This window comes from Bubalus kerabau, chromosome 19 (genome assembly GCF_029407905.1).
Source record: "Bubalus kerabau isolate K-KA32 ecotype Philippines breed swamp buffalo chromosome 19, PCC_UOA_SB_1v2, whole genome shotgun sequence".
Taxonomy (NCBI): domain Eukaryota; kingdom Metazoa; phylum Chordata; class Mammalia; order Artiodactyla; family Bovidae; genus Bubalus; species Bubalus kerabau.
In genome coordinates this window covers 30018781-30031793 of record NC_073642.1, presented here as the reverse complement: position 1 = coordinate 30031793, position 13013 = coordinate 30018781, and positions in this window count along the sequence as shown.

The following is a 13013-nucleotide window of genomic DNA, read 5'->3' as shown; positions in this document are numbered from 1 at the left end:
CAGAAAATGTCTCTGAGACTGGTGAAGAGCTCTTACTGACTGATTTTGTCTTGTCCAAACCTGACTTCAGAAAGACTAAATGTGGTTGAGTCCTGATCTCTAGCAAAAACCACTTGATGACTTCCTTGGAGTTTGCAGTCTTCTAAGCAGGTCTTCCCCCAACATTATTTCTTATCTTTGTAATTTTGACTTCCCAAACCTAAAATGCTTCTCCTTTCTTACTCATCTTTTCTTTGTTTTTAAAATTTAAGTATAGTTGATTTATGCTGCTGCTGCTGCTGCTAAGTCACTTCAGTCGTGTCTGACCCTGTGCGACCCCATAGACGGCAGCCCACAAGGCTCCCCCATCCCTGAGATTCTCAAGGCAAGAACACTGATTTATAACATGTGTTAATTTCTGTAGTACAGTATAGTGATTCAATAATATATTGGAGAATCAACAATTGTAATTTTTTTGTTATGTATTCTTGTATTTTTATCTTGCTAAGCTATTAGACCATCTCAATGACATAGTCTCATAATCAAAGATAAGAAAATTCAAGGTAATTCTCTAATACAGATCCAACCAGTCCATTCTAAAGGAGATCAGTCCTGGGTGTTCTTTGGAAGGAATGATGCTGAGGCTGAAACTCCAGTACTTTGGCCACCTCATGTGAAGAGTTGACTCATTGGAAAAGACTCTGATGCTGGGAGGGATTGGGGGCAGGAGGAGAAGGGGACGACAAAGGATGAGATGGCTGGATGGCATCACCGACTCGATGGACGTGAGTTTGAGTGAACTTCAGGAATTGGTGATGGACAGGGAGGCCTGGTGTGCTGCAATTCATGGGGTTGCAAAGAGTCGGACATGACTGAGCTACTGAACTGAACTGATCTAATACACAGTCCATATTCAAAAATTTCAGTTGCTTTAAAAATGACTTTTACAACTTTTATTAAAACCAGAAAACAATCTATGTTCACGTATTACATTTTGTTATTATATCTCTTTAATCTAGAGTATTCTTTTCTCTTTTTTCAATTTTCCTTTTTAAATGTATTTCTAAACTGATGTATAAGTGACAAATGGGCTTCACAAGTGGTGCTAGTGGTAAAGAACCTGCTTACCAGTACAGGAAACATAAGAGACGCGGTTTTATCCCTTGGTCAGGAAGCTCTCCTGGAGGAGGGCATGGCAACCTGTTCCAGTATTCTTGCCTGGAGAATCCCATGGACAGAGGAGCCTGATGGGCTATGTTGCCTAGGGTTGCAAAGAATTAGATGCTACTGAAGTGACTTAGCACATGCAGACATTAGTGACAAATAAAATTGTATATATTTAAATGGTGGTGGTGGTGGTTTAGTCACTAAGTCATGTCCAACTTTTGCGACCCCATGGACTGTAGCCTGCCAGGCTACTCTGTCCATAGGATTTTCCAGGCAAGAATACTAGAGTGGGTTGCCATATTTAAATAGTACACTGTCATTATTTGATATATGAATACATTATGAAAGGATTGCCACAATGAAATTAACACATAAATCACCTCACAGAGTTATTTTCTTTTTTCCCCATGGTGAGTAAGCTTAAGATCTACTCTCAGAAAATTTTGAGTACACAATACAGTATTATTTTTTTTTCTATTCAACATTTTATTTTATTATTATTATTTTTTACTTTATAATATTGTATTGGTTTTGCCATACATCAACATGAATCCACCACGGGTGTACACGTGTTCCCCATCCTGAACCCCCCTCCCACCTCCCTCCCCATACCATCCTGTGGGTCATCCCCGTGCACCAGCCCCAAGCATCCTGTATCCTGCATCGAATCTGGACTGGCAATTCATTTCTTATATGATATTTATACATGTTTCAATGCCATTCTCCCAAATCATCCCACCCTCGCCCTCTCCCAGAGAGTCCAAAAGACTGTTCTATACATCTGTGTCTCTTTTGCTGTCTCGCTTACAGGGTTACTGTTACCATCTTTCTAAATTCCATATATATGCGTTAGTATACTGTCACAATACAGTATTATTAATTGTAGTCACCATGCTGTACATTATATCCTTAGAACTAATTCTGAAAGTTTGTGCTCCTTGACCAATATCCTACTATTTCTCCCACCATCTAATCCCTGACAACCAATATCCAACATCCAGCATTCTGTTTCTTTAAGTTTGAAGGTTTTTTTATATTCCACAAGTAACTGATATTTGTCTTTGGCATATTTCACTTAAGACCTCAAGTTTCATCCATGTTATCACAAATGGTGGGATCTTCCTCCTTTGTATTACTGAATAATATTTCATTATTATATCAATCATACAAACACACACATATATATACACATATATCAGTTCAGTTCAGTCGCTCAGTTGTGTCTGACTCTGCAACCCCATGGACTGCAGCACGCTAGGCCTCCCTGTCCATCACCAACTCCCGGAGTTTACTCAAGCTCATGTCCATTGAGTCAGCAATGCCATCCATCCAGCTCATGCTCTGTTGTCCCTTTCTCCTCCCGCCTTCAATCTTTCCCAGCATCAAGGTCTTTTCACATGATCAGTTCTTCTCATCAGGTGGCCAAAGGCTTCAGCTTCAACATCAGTCCTTCCAATGAATGTTTAGGACTGGTTTCCTTTAGGATGGACTGGTTTGATCTCCTTGCAGTCCAAGGGACTCTCAAGAGTCTTCTCCAACACCACAGTTCAAAAGTATCAATTCTTTGGTGTTCAGCTTTCTTTATAGTCCAACTCTCACATCCATACGTGACTACTGGAAAAACCATAGCCTTGACAAGACAGACCTTTGCTGGTACGAGTGGCCATGAGGAGATAGCACACGTCCAAGGTCAGGAGCAGTGGCTGTGCTTTGCTGGAGCAGCAGTGAAGAGATACACATATATAATGATATATAAAATATATATCACATTTACTTTATCCGTTCATCTGTCCACAGACACTTACTTTGTATCTATATCTTGGCTATTGTAAATAATATTGCAACAAAGATATCTCTCTGAAATACTGAGTTAATTTCCTCAGTTATATACCCAGAACTGGGTTTTCTAGATCCTATGATAGTTATATATTTAATTTTTTATGAAATTTCTTCCTATTTTTCATAGTAGCTATGCCAATTTTATTTTTGTGCAATTGTTAATGGGATATTTTCTTAATTTTCTTTCTGTTCATTTGTTATTAGTATATAGCAACGCATAAATAATAGTCATATTAGTAATAGTGATAAGTCAATTAAAAATGAAAATTGATCCTTATCTCATGGCTTATACAGAAACACACACATGCACACCCAAACAATTTCCACATGGAATTTAAAACTGTGAAAAGTAAACAATGAACTTTTCAGAATATATTCTAATGGTGTATATAATGACATAGGTATAGAAGAATACTTCTTAAACACTACACCAAATCTTTGAACATTAAAAAGATTGAAGAATCAGATTACACTAAAACTGTGAACATATCTTCACTGAAATATAGCACTAAAATAATGAAAATGTAAGTCACAGCTTGGGAACAAGTATGTCAGGCACACACAACAGAGAAAAGTCCCTTCTCTAGATTATATAATGTGCTTCTACAAATTAGTAAGAAAAAGATGCAACTGAAAAATTGGGAAGATATTTGAGCAAGCACTTCTCAAAGGGGAGGTTTTAGAATAATTGGTTGATAAATAAAAGTTGCTCAGCATTGTTAGTCATCAGGATACGTACAGGAAACCAACCAAGAGACGATACTAAATACCCATCATGATGGCTAAAATTTCAAGGCTGTGAAAAACTGCATTATGTTGCTGTTACAAGTATAAATTAGCACCACCACTTTGGAAAACTATTCTGCAGTATGCCAAGTTTGAACAGAAGTACATCCCTGCAACCAGCAATTTCCCTCCTATGTAGAGCACCAAAACATGGGTACTGAAAACCATATGTAAATTTTATTTCATTCACACCTAAGGATGTGGATTAAAAGTCAATCCTGCTACACAAAATTAATAGAAAGCTACTTGACAAGTTGAGAAGCAAAGGAGAGTGTCATTTTTCATTACTCAGCTGTCATGGACCGGTTGGCTCTGGAGGGTGAGGCTGGTTGGCCAGTAGCTGAGAGCGGGCAGGTAGGAGGCACAAGAGCAGTGTCCAGCTGTCACTGCTGGAGGAAGTCCAGTCTGCTGAACAGAACATCCTGTATCTGGACAGAAATCAGTACCTGGTAGCCCGACACCGTGATGGGGAACTGACATGGGGAGAGGACCTGACGCCAGGTCACAGGGTTTCTCCAAAAGCAGGTGGAGAATGGGACAAGCAGTTAGGATGCTGAAAGGCTCAGCCCTCCAGGCAAGATGTCTGCATCAGGGACATCAGCCAGAAGAGGGGTTGTGGACGAGGGGCTGGAGTCACTGAGCTTAGGGTCAGAGGGTCTGTCCTCTTGACAGCAACCTGGCAAGGAAACAGCAACATCTATCAGAGAGGAATTAGGATTCCAAGAGAGAAATTCTGCCACAGCTTCTAAACTGGGATCACTGAGTGAGGATTTGTTCAGCAGCAAGTGGCTTCAAGCTGTGGTAGACTGTGTCATCCTTCCCAGCTCTCCTCCCCATTCCCAGGTTGGGTCAGCATTCCCACAGGTGGCAACAGGTGCCTGGCCCATGGCACCTACTCTGCTGGTAAAATGAGAAGGGCAGGAGCAGAGTGCCAGGTCCATGGAGAACGTTCCCTCTCCCACCAGCAGGGCATTTCCCACCAAGGGATATCTCCTTCAGCCTGGATCCTGAAGTCCTAGAGACATGTGGGTCAGACCTGCAGCCCATATGCAGACATCATGTAACATGAGTGGGGATTACTATTTGCTGGTATAAGCCTGAGATTTTAGGGTTGTCAGTTCTCACAGCAAAGCTGACTATACAACGCTGAATTCTTGCATGAGCAGGTGGAGCTGCCCCAACAGATCTGCCGTGAACAGGCAGGGAAAATTCTCTCAACCTTGTTCCTAAGTTCTGTTTGACCACTAGAATGCTATTGCTCTTTGAGTGTGTAACATGAAACTGACTCTAAATAAAGTATGGAAACATGTACAGTCCTGTGGGACTGCAAGCGTAAGCCTGGTTGGGCACCAAACCAGGCAATCTGAAGTTGTTCCCTGGGTGGCAATCACAAATATTGAGGCTCCAGATGACTGTGTAATCGCCTTTTTGGGTAAGCTGTCATGAGGCAGAGGGAGAGCGCAATTGTATCCCCTGGTTCATGTCCCCTGAGAACATCTCTGTAAGCCTCTAGATATGTGTACCTCTAGGTACCCCTCAGGCTGAAGCTCCAGGACAAGCAAATATTCTACAGGGAGGGTGGGGATATGTCTGCTGCCTTTCAGTGCCTTAGGTGTGGCAGGCTGCTGAGAACTCTCTCTCTGATTGTTGCAGTCCTGTGGGGTTTAGGAACACAAGCCCCACTAGCCACCACAGCCAGGCAGTCAAGGGGCATCCCCTCGGTGACAGCCACCAACATCAGGGCCCCAGACATAAAAACCAGGGCACCAGACATGTGTAAAACATTCCCTCTGAGAGATATGGGCACTCTGGACCACTCCAGAGGGAGAGCATGAATATGGCACCCACCTTCTAAGGTCTCTGGTAGGGTTTACAGTAAGCCCTTAAATGTGTATTTAACTGGAACCATGCCCCTCAGGCTGCAGCTAATATGATGAGCTAATAGCCCTCTTTGCCAGAAAGACTGAGTTCCTGGGTCCTGAGTTACTGTGCCCTGGGCGTGGTAGCTGTTTGAGACCTCTCCTCTGTTGGTTAGTTCTGTGGGACCTACAAGTGTAAACCCCGCACTGAGCGGTAGAACCAGGAAATGTATTGATGTTTCCTGACAGTAGTTGCAAAAAAAAAAATCAGACAACTCCACTCTGGTGAGCTAGAGTGAGTCAGAAGGAGAGCTCAAATTTGGGTCCACTGACCTCTATTTCCTGAGAGTACCTCAATGGGGATTTTTTTCTCTTTCTTCACGATACTGATTTTTTATGATAGTGATTTATGTTCTTTTTTCATGATATTGATCTATTAAGAAACTGAGTTTACAGAATATTCCATATTCTGAATTTGTATGGTTGATTCTTTTATTTTCCAGACTTCATGTACTTTGGAAATTAGATTCAAAACTTGTTTAGACTAAAGATCTTTGACAAGAGTACAACTTCTGTGTATTTCTATCACATCACATCAGAAGGCATATAATGTTACGAAATCTCTGTTAGTGCTATACAAATTTGGTCACTTAGCTAAGTGTAACAACTTGCATGTTCCAACAGGAAGGTATGCTTTTTCCTTTCTTATTAGCAAGCACTCTGTGAGGTGCTATTATAGAAACACAGGACTATGTCATTCCTCACATTGCTATCTGCTAGTGCTTTTCAGCCTCCCTTGATGATCCTTGTCTGAATAACTTATTTTACTGAAGTTTACAAAATGGTAATTTTTCTGATATGTTTTCTTTCTTCTTCCTTCCTTTTTTCTTTCCTTCCTTACTCCCTCCCCCTCCTTCTCTTTCTCTTCTTTCCCCTTCTTATAACAATTACTGAAATGCATTTATTCAAATGTCAACTATCAAAATCTCTTAAACATGCACTTTTCAAGCCCCGGCTTTGCTTTCCTGCACCCTATCCATGAGTTTTGGGGATAATTTATTCCCATGAGCTTGGCTCTGTACACAGAGGCCCAGCTATGCTTCTCATCCTCTGTTCCAGAGGCAACTTCTAAGTCACCACTTAATTTTAGTGGCAGACTTGGACCCAGAATATGATAATTTTATGTATTTTTTAACTTCTTAGTTTGAGATGCTTATTGATTCATATGCAGGCCTAAGAAATATTAGGGTTTTTTTATACCCTTCACCCAATTCCTCAGTGATAACTTCTTGTATGACCAAAGCTTTGATGTCACAAACAGGAGATGGGCATTTATGTAAGCCAGCAAACTTGTTCAGATTCTATATATTTTAATGCACTTTACTTGTCTGTTTGTGGATATTTAGTTCTACATGACTTTACCTTACTCATTCACAAATATGTGTGATACAGTCAAGACACAAAACAAGTATATTAGCCTTTGTAGCCACAGCCCTCTCCCTCTGTCCCCAGCCCATGCAACCACTAAACTGTTATCTGTGACTTTTGTCACTTCAAGGATGCTTTATTAATGGAATCATATAGCATATAGCCTTTTGAGACTGTTTCTTTTTATTTTCATTCAACACAATCTCCTTGAGATTCAACCAAGTTTTTTTTTACTATAAAAATAATTTGTTCCTCTTTATTGCTGAAAGTTTTCCAAGCCATGGATGGACGTAACTTAACCATTTACCTTCTAAGGGACACATGAGTCATTTCCAGTGCTAGTAATTATTAATAGAACTATTATGAACATTTATATACAGGTTTTCCTGTGATATATATTTTTATTTCTCTGGGATAAGTGTCCAAGAGTGTAATTGCTGGGTTGTATAATAAATATATCATAAATATTTTGTAAGAAGCTTCTGTACTCTTCTCCAGAGTGACTGTACCACTGTACCATTTTACATTTCCACCAGCAATGTGTCAGTGATCCAGGTACTCTTCATTCTTGCCAGTATTTGGTGTTATCATTGCTTTGATGTGCTTATTTGTTTGTTTTTGTTTTTGTACCATTCTGATAAGTATGTAGGCTTCCCTGATAGCTCAGTTGGTAAAGAATCCACTTGCAATGCAGGAGACCCCAGGTTGATTCCTGGGTCAGGAAGATACCCTGGAGAAGGGAAAGGCTACCCACTCCAGTATTCTGGCCTGGAGAATTCAATGGACTATATAGTCCACGGGGTCACAAAGAGTCAGATAAGTATGCAGTTCTATTACGTTGTAATTAGAATTTATATTTCCCTAATGGTTAATAATTAGAATATCTTTTCAAGTGCTTACTTGTCTTCTGAATATCCTGTTTAGTAAAATGTCTTTTGTCCCTTTTTTCATTGGATTGTTATTTTCACTCTCAACTTTTGAGTATTATTAATATATTATAAACACAAGTCATTTGATAGATATATGGATTGTGTATATGTTCTCCTAGCTTTCATCCTTTTCTTATTGCCTTTCATAGAGCAATAGTTTTGCTGAGGTCCAACTTATCATTTTTTTCTTTTTATATAAAAACCATGCTTTTGATACCAAGTCTAAGAAGTCTTTGTCTAAACATATATCCCAGTTTTTTCTTTGTACCATATATGTGTGTGTGTGTGATCAGTTGTGTGTGATCAGTTGTGTCTGACTCTTTGCCACACCATGGACTGTCACCCACCAGGGTGCTCTGTCCATGGAATTTTCCAAGCAAGAATACCGTAGTGGGTTGCTATTTTCTCCCCCAGGAGATCTTCCAATCCCAGGGAGTGAACCTGCATCTCCTGCATTGACAGTCAGGTTCTTTACCACTGCTTCACCTGGGAAGTTACAGGCTGGGAAATTTAAGTTGTTTTGGCTGTAGATGTGTAATAGCTTCAGCAACATTTGTGGAAAAGACCATCCTTCCTCCATTGAATTGCTCTAGTGCCTTTTTCAAAACTCATTTGGGCCCATTGTGTGAGTTTTGGGGACCTCTATTCTGTTCCATTGGAGAAGGCAATGGCACCCCACTCCAGTACTCTTGCCTGGAAAATCCCATGGATGGATGATCCTGGTAGGCTGCAGTCCATGGGGTCGCTAAGAGTCGGACACGACTGAGCGACTTCACTTTCACTTTTCACTTTCATGCCTTGGAGAAGGAAATGGCAACCCACTCCAGTGTTCTTGCCTGGAGAATCCCAGGGACGGGGGAGCCTGGTGGGCTGCCGTTTATGGGGTCGCTAAGAGTCGGACACAACTGAAGCGACTTAGCAGCAGCAGCATTCTGTTCCATTGATGTGTGTGTTTATCTCTCTATCAATATCATCACCTCATGATTACTATAGATATCTAATATTTCCTAACATATTATGTGGTATAACAAAAGCATATATATTTGATATTTGTTTTCAGTTCCTAGCACAGGGCCCCTAAAATCCTTGAAATTTCCTGAGTGATGAGTATATTTGGTTTTTCACAATGAACCCCTTTCAACCATATGTGAGACCTAAATTTACATTAATTAGGTGATCTTTGGTGGAGATGGTTGGGGGGAGGCGGTGGTGATAGCTTTGGGATGGGGGTTGGTTGACAGAGAAACTAAACATTTTATTACAGGGTTAGAACTATTAGCCCCAACCTTTGACCTCCAGGAAGGGGAGAGATACTGAACTTGAGTTCAATTCCTGATGGCCATTTATTTCATCAATTATACCTGCAAAACAAAACTTCAATAACAGTTCCTGAACAGTAAGATTTATGGAGCTTCTGGCTCGGTGAACACATCAGCGTGTTGGAAGAATGGTGTCCCCAGTGGAGGTAAGACTGTCAGCTTTATGCTAACCTTCCTCCCCATACCTTGTCTTCTGCATTTCTTATTTTATGTTGTTCTCGAGTTGAATATATGTATATATTCAAATACAGATTTATGGAAAGTTTGAGCAGCTAATCACATTAGAGAATATTGGTTTTTCTTAAATACTCTTTGAAAATCATGCTATTTCATCAGGAAATGGCAAGTCCTTTGTTCTACTATCTCTTAGCTATTTCTCATTAAAACTATCTTAAAGGTTATAGCCACAGAAACATAAAGCTCACTTGAAAATATTATCCAGCTGAGATACTTCCCTAAGGAAATTATTTTGTAAAATAAGCAATAACCTCTTTGTTCTATATTATGTTTGGCGGTGGGGGTTTAGTCACTCAATTGTGTCCTACTCTATGTGACCCCATCAGACTCCTCTATCCATGGGATTTTCCCAGGCAAGAATACTGGAGTGGGTTGCCATTTTCTTCTCCAGGGGATCTTCCTGACTCACAAATCAAATCCTCATCTCCTGTATTGCAGGCAGATTCTTACTGCTGAGCCACCAGGGAAGCCCCATATCAATCTTTAAATGTGCCCCCAAATTTGTGTTTCCAGGAAACTATATACAAAAAGAATATATGGTCAACTCAATTTTACTTGCTAAAAATAATCAAGTAAATTAGAAACCACAACTCCCCAAGTCCCCAAAACACCAATTTCCCCCACCCGCAAACTTTTTGTTGTCTATTGCAGGCCAAGGTCAGGTGAATGGATCCTCCCAGATGGAGATGTGGCTGCCTACCCCAGACTGGCACTATCCACAGAAGCCCTGGGTTGGGCCAAGCATTTCAGGGACTGCCACCTCCTTTGCCACATCAAAACTTGATTTTCTCCAAAATCAGTCTCATAATTGAAGAGAATCCAAAAAAAAAAAAAAACACAAAGGAATCAATATACAAAATAAGATAGTTATTCATTTTATAGTTAAGAAAACTCATTAACTGCCTAACTGCATGTCTATTTACTTATTTATTTTTATTGCGGTATAGTTGATTTTCCATGTTGTGCTAGTTTCAGGTGTACATCAAAGTGATTCAGATATATATTTGAATTTGTTCTTTCCAGATTCTTTTCCATTGTAAGTTATTACAGGATACTGAATATTGCTCCCTGTGTTATATAATACTTCTCTGTTTATTTTCTATTTCAGTAGTGCATATTTCTGTTAATCCCAAACTCCTAATTTATTCCCTTTGGTAACCATATTTGTTTTCTATGTCTGTGAGTCTATTTCTGTCTTGCAAATAAGTTTATTTGTATCATTTTGTCATATAATATCACTTATGATGTTGTCTTTCTCTGTCTGATTTACTTCACTTAGTATGATAATCTCTAAGTTCATCCATGCTGTTACAAAGGGCATTATTTCATTCTTTTTTTGGACTGAGGAATATTCCATTGCATGCACATATATATATACCACATCTTCATCCATTCCTCTGTCAATGGACACTTAGGTTGCTTCCATGTCTTGGCTATTGTAAATAGACAGATCTGAACGTTTATATTGACTGAAGGAAAGTCAAATGGTAATCTGAAAATTTTATGGTGAAAAAGGAAAATCCATGCTGGACTCTCTCCTTCAGTAGTTTGATATTATGGATTGGAATGCAATGGTTCCTTGTTCTTGCCTGGAATCAATCTCCTCCTTTAGTGTAACTTTGAATACTCATTCTGTAAAAGTGTAATGAGTTAAACTTGCAAAACTCTGGAGTGCCTTGCTTTTATGTTCACTTATACTTGCTTCAGGCTTCCCTGGTGGCTCAGTGGCAAAGAATCTGCCTGCCAATGCAGGAGACTCGGGTTTGATCCTTGGGTCAAGAAGGTCCTCTGGAGAAGGAGCTAGTAACCCACTGGCAGGCTATAGTCCATCAGGTCGCAAAAGAGTTGGACACGACTTAGCGACTAAACAACAAAACCAATATACTTACTTCAAGTGTGCTGTGATTTTAAAAAAAAGTCACAAAAGAGTGCATTTTCTCTATATACTCTTTTTTGTTTTATTATCTGGATGAAGAACTAATGGCACAAAATGGAAAGCAGAGAGTAGAAGAATCAAAGAAGTGCTAACTACTTGGCTAACTGGTGGTAATTTCTTCATCATGACCATGATGTCAAATTCTTTGATGGGCATCGAGATAAGTTTAATGACTATAGATTTAAAATATCTAAAATAATCAAGCTATCCTCATGTCACTAGTATCATATGATCTAAGCCCTGTCAGAATAACTTTCTGATCAGCTTGTTAAATGCCTTACCTCTTTCCACTGGGATTCATATCTTGAGATTCACAGCAGCTGCAGAATGATTCTTGATGTATTCCTATGGATTTAATTCTCTGGTTATGCCTTGTCTGATGGGGGGCTGAGTGGTTGCCTTGTCTTTCAGTTCTAGCGGCATGTCCAGTCCCTGCTCAACCCTTGCCCTGGTGGTCCAGCTATGTCTGTTGGCCAGTTGGGTAAAGGTTAGATTTAAAGTGATTGCCACAGACTTGAATCATGGCTTTTTTTCGTCATACCTGTTTTATTTAGCTCCTGGATAGTATTTTTAATCTCATCTGGCTTCCTCTCTGCTCTACTCCTCCTGTGAATTAGTCAGCTCAGGCTGCCATAACAAAATACCACAGACATGTGGCTTAAAGATGACAAATTTATTTTCTCACAATTCTGGAGGCTAGAAGTCTAAGTTTAGGCACTGGCAGGGTTGATTTCTGAAGCTGTCTCATGTATCTTTTGTGAAAAAATTACTCCTTAATGATGTGCAGTAAAACTAATGTAAATCCAGGATATAGGAAAGCATAGGACCGGAGAGGGAGGAGCCCCATCCTGGAGACAGTGAAGGATAGTCTTAGATGATGAATGAACAGTAGGCTTGGAGAGCAACTGGTCTAGCAAAACGCAAGACTGGGAGTGCTATAGGGGATTATTTTAAGAAAAAAGTAGATTCATGAACCTGGCAGTCTGCAGTCCATGGAGTCGCCGAGAGTCAGACACAACTGAGCAAGCACTCATGAAAGCATAAAATAAAAATCATTATGATGATGATGGAAAATCTTGGTGATAAGCTGTAGTCAGTTTCCAAATGCAAAAAGAAAAAGGCTTTTAGGAACCCCAGGAAAATACCAAACATGTACAAGACGATGATGCTCTAGTACAAAGCAACAACAATGTAGCATGTATCAGCATAGTCAAGGGGTGCCACCTGGGGACTTTTAACAAGTTCCAGGCCCACCCCAGACTTGCTGAGTCAGAAACTATTGGCAGAGGGGGAGTGGCAAACCTCCCAGGGGTTTCTGAAGTTCACCACATTTAGAGGACTACTGCTTTAAACTATGTTGGCTGTAGCTTGTTTTGGATGACAATTTTGTTTTCAGTTTTTTATGGACACAGCCATCTGTGTTTTACCATGTATTGATAAAATAAATGGTCATTCAAGTTTTTCCATTACATCTTATGGAAAAACACGAATGAAATTTTTGGCCCACCCGATAGTTTCTACAACACCTTCTATG